Below are 5,448 nucleotides of genomic sequence, written 5' to 3' on the forward strand. Positions count from 1 at the left end.
TATATATATATATATATATATATATATATATATATATATATGTATATATATATATTGAAAAGGAAAGATGGTTGACCAAGGGCATATATGTCATTTCATAAAAATTTCGTGTTTGCATTTCTTAAATGCAAAATACATGTGGACCCCACATTCCTCTAGCCACAACTCTCCTTTAAATGCACTATGCATATAGAAAATGAAAGATGGTTGACCGCGGGCATATATGTCATTTCACAAAAATTTCATGTTTGGTTTCTTAAATGGAAAATACACGTGGACCCCATATTCCTCTAGCCACAACTCTCCTTTATGCACTATGCATGTGTTGATTAGACTATTTGTGATGTGCAAATGCTCATTTCATATCTTTTTCTCATTTTGGAAAATTATTAATTTTGTTTTATTGAAATAGAAGTTTCTACAGAGAAAATAAAATTAATTTTTAAATAATACAACAACAAAAAGAAGTATCGATATTTACAAGATTTTCATATTTACCCATACTATCTTAAAGAATTTGAAAATAAAAATTAAATGATTTTCATCTACCATATTTGAAGACGATTTCAAACTAAATATTTTTATATTCAAAAGTAATTTTAAAATATATAGCTTGTTAAACCTCAAAAGTTAATTAACTAAACACCAACAAATAATAATTTTTAATAAAATTGTGTTAGGCCTGTATACCGGCCTTTCCTCATCTAGTAACATCAATATTCGTGACTTTTACGTGCAAATTATTAGGGGTGGACGTTCGGGCAGTTCGGATTGCATATGAAATTTCGGTTTGGATTCTCAGTTTTCGGATTGACAAAATGACAATCCAAATCCAATCCAAATAAGTTCGGATTGGATCGGATTTTTTAAGTTCAATTTCGGATTAATCGGTTTGGATATTTGGATTTTCGATTTTGAGCTTATAACTTGAGATGTTTCTTCTTTTTACAAAAATGAATATCCAAATGAAGTACTTATATTAAACTGCCTGAAAAATTCTTCATTTTCACCTCAATCATCCAAATGAAATATTAAGGTAATAAAATTATCATATAAAAAATAAAAAAATATACAATAGAGACGTTAATACGACATATAAGAAGTAGAAATAGTAAAACCATGTCCAAATAGAAAGTATTCTCATAATAACTTAGTAATTAATATTGAATATATATGATAATATCTAATGCGTAGGGTATTGAACTTACTACTATTGACATATGAATAATGGGCTAAATATAAAGTATAAAATTTCGGATTTTCGGATATCCAATAATTCGAAGTACCAAATCCAATATCCAATCCGAAATCCAAAAATTTTAAAAATTCAATCCAAAATTCAATCCGTAATCCGAAAATCCAAACCAAAAATTGAAGAAATCGGGATTTCGATTTGAATTTCGGGTTTGTCCAAAGTATGCCCACCCCTACAAATTATGCATTACCGCATATTTGATGGGGAATAAGATTATTGAAGTCCATTTATCTGTTCTTTCGGCGAAACAGTAAATGGTTGACCAAGGGCATATATGTCATTTCATAAAAATTTCATGTTTGCATTTCTTAAATGCAAAATACACGTGGACCCCACATTCCTCTAACCACAACTCTCCTTTAAATGCACTATGCATATAAAAAATGAAAGATGGTTGACCGCGGGCATATATGTCATTTCATAAAAATTTCATGTTTGCATTTCTTGAATGGAAAATACACGTGGACCCCATATTCCTCTAGCCACAACTCTCCTTTATGCACTATGCATGTGTTGATTAGACTATTTGTGCAGTGCAAATGCTCATTTCATATCTTTTTCTCATTTTGGAAAATTATTAATTTTGTTTTATTCAAATAGAAGTTTCCACAGAGAAAATAAAATTAATTTTTAAATAATACGACAACAAAAAGAAGTATCGATGTCTACAAGATTTTTATATTTACCCATACTATCTTAAAGAATTTAAAAATAAAAATTAAATGATTTTCATCTACCATATTTGAAGACAATTTCAAACTAAATATTTTTATATTCAAAAGTAATTTTAAAATATATAGCTTGTTAAACCTCAAAAGTTAATTAACTAAACACCAACAAATAATAATTTTAATAAAATTGTGTTAGGCCCGTATACCGGCCTTTCCTCATCTAGTAACATCAATATTCGTGACTTTTACGTGCAAATTATTAGGGGTGGGCGTTCGGGCAGTTCTGATTGCATATGAAATTTCGGTTTGGATTCTCAGTTTTCGGATTGACAAAATGACAATCCAAATCCAATCCAAATAAGTTCGGATTGGATCGGATTTTTTTAGTTCAATTTCGGATTAATCGGTTTGGATATTTTGGATCTTCGGTTTTGAGCTTATAACTTGAGATGTTTCTTCTTTTTACAAAAATGAATATCCAAATGAAGTACTTATGTTAAACTGCCTGAAAAGTTCTTCATTTTCACCTCAATCATCCAAATGAAATATTAAAGTAATTAAATTATCATATAAAAAAAAAAAAAATATACAATAGAGACGTTAATACGACATATAAGAAGTAAAAATAGTAAAACCATGTCCAAACATAAAGTATTCTCATAATAACTTAGTAATTAATATTGAATATATATGATAATATCTAATGCGTAGGGTATTGAACTTATTACTATTGACATATGAATAATGGGCTAAATATAAAGTATAAAATTTCGGATTTTCGGATATCCAATAATTCGAAGTACCAAATCCAATATCCAATCCGAAATTCAAAAATTTTAAAAATTAAATCCAAAATTCAATCCGTAATACGAAAATCCCAACCAAAAATTCAAGAAATCGGGATTTCGATTTGGATTTCGGGTTTGTCCAAAGTATGCCCACTCCTACAAATTATGCATTACTGCATATTTGATGGGGGATATATACAGGGTTACCCATAGAAACCAAAATAATTACCCTGATTTGACCCATACAAAATAATTACGCGACGCTACCCATATAACGTTTCGGTAGATATGTATACTATTATAGTATATTGTTGCAATATAACTATATATTCTATATATTATAGTATACTCTTATAGTATATTGTGATATAGTAACGGTATACTGATGGGTAACTCTGTTTTTATTTAAATTTATGTTGAAATTGTAGATTATTATAGTATATCGTTCTGGTATATATGTATACTATTACAGTATACTGTTGCAGTATAACTGTATGCTCTTACATTATATTTTGATACCGTGGCGGTATACTGATGGGTAAATGTGTTTTTATTCAAGTTTCAGCTGAAATATTGCATATTATTACAATATATCGTTTTGTTAGCTCTTTTATTAATTAAAAGAATCTTATTTTATTTCATTTTTTCTTTGTCATTAGATTGTGTATCATATAGTAAGTCATAGTAATAATAATCTTCAGAGTTAGATAATCGCACTATGTAGTCAAGAGCAGATGTAGCCTTTCAGATACGAGTTCGATTGAATCTATAACTTCTGATACAGTGTATGGATTTATATGTAAGAACCTAATAAAATCTCAACAAGTACTAGATTTGAACCCATAATTTTGGCAAAACTTATGGCCAAACGGGGCCTAAATCCTGGATCCGCCTCTATATGTGGTTGAAGAGTTAACTTATCCATGGAGTTCATTAACGAGACATTTTGGATCAGGGGATCTTGATCTATGAATGCATGAAAAAGAGTACAAAGATGCTCCTGAAGCCTTCAAAGTTCAAACAAAAGCACATATGCTGAAAGAGATGAATAACGTGCTATGTAGGAATAAACAGGAGAGGGAAAACTCAAAAAGACATAAACTAATCACCGGAAGAAAGGGAAAGTCAAGGAAAAGTTAGGATAAATAGAAAGAAAAAAACAGGAAAGAGAAAGCACAAAAAGACAAAGAGTAATTAATGGGAAAAAGGGAATGTCAAGGGAAAGTACGAGTAAATATTTTTGACCGCATGGGTATATTATGTAAAAAGTTTGAAGCGAATAATTAGTTTCTCCCAAATGGGCATTTTGAGTAGATTTCCCTAGTAATTTTTGACACAGTTACCCACAAAAATAAAACTATTTATCCTTGCCTACCTATTTGTTTTTCTACCCATAAACTAATTACATTTCCTACCCATATTAGTTTTTGTGGGAATTTTTTTTTCTTTATTCTCCAATTATTTTTTATTTCTATGATTCTTTTCTTTTTTTCCTTTTTTTCTTTCTTTTCTCCTTTTCTTTTTTCTCTTTTTCTTCCCATTTTTTTCTTTTTTCTCTTTTATTCATTTATTTTTGCCTAAATCGTATTATTGTTATTTTTACCATAACTTATTTCACACTCAAATTTGACTCCTTCTTTACTTTTTTTTATTTTTATTTTTTTCTTTATTTCTTGTTCCTTTTCTAGTTTCACGTGATTGCCATGCAAACCTTGATCTCCTTCCCTATAAATATCAGTACATACTCTACCATTAGCAGTAACACCAACCAGTGATGGAGCAAGAAAATATAATCTACGGCCACTAAATCTCCATATATACTAGTTAGAATAGAAATAATAATAAAATATTAAAAAATACAATAAAAATGTAAGTAGCAAAAAAGACTTCTAGTATCATATGATACCAATATGGTATACATGTATACCAACAGAGTATATGATTGCTCTAGAATATTGCTACAACTATCTGTGGCTATACTACTATACCAAAATATTAAATGATACAATAATAGTATGAGAAAATTACATGCTCGCATTGCAAGCTAAATATTCGCAAAGCAACTTGCTCATTCCATATACAAACATGGTATATAGTTGTATGGGTCGTTCCAATAATTGCCTATAATTATAAAAACTATTACATAATCTATATCCATCAGCACAAGAAAATTCCAGCACTGTAAATCACGTTCATATAAATAATTTCATAATAGAATTCACTTAAAAATGCAGCCAAGACAACCAAAAAAAAAAAAATCTTCAAACTACCATATGATACCAATATGGTATATAACTATACCAACATGGTATACAGTTTTACTGGTTAATTCCCAGCAACTATATGACTATACTACTATTACATAACACACATGCATAAAGAGAAAAATAAAAAAATAGCGTACCACATATTAATATAATAAAGTATTTCAAGATATTGTACTATATTACTATTATTAAAAGAAAATAAAATATTGTACTAATAAATGCAGCTAATACAACCAAAAAATGATTCAACTAGCATATGATACCAATATAGTATATAGCTATACTAATAGGGTATATAGTTGGAATGAATTGTATACCAAAATGGTATATTTGTATATTATTTGAGTATACAATACAAATTCGTCTTCTTCACTTGTTCAACTATATTTCAACCCAAACTTCTAAAATCTACTACAAAATCTCCACCAAATTGACTAAAACTTTATCTACAACCTCCAATCAACTTT

This window comes from Nicotiana attenuata, unplaced genomic scaffold (assembly GCF_001879085.1).
Source record: "Nicotiana attenuata strain UT unplaced genomic scaffold, NIATTr2, whole genome shotgun sequence".
In the NCBI taxonomy this organism is placed as follows: domain Eukaryota; kingdom Viridiplantae; phylum Streptophyta; class Magnoliopsida; order Solanales; family Solanaceae; genus Nicotiana; species Nicotiana attenuata.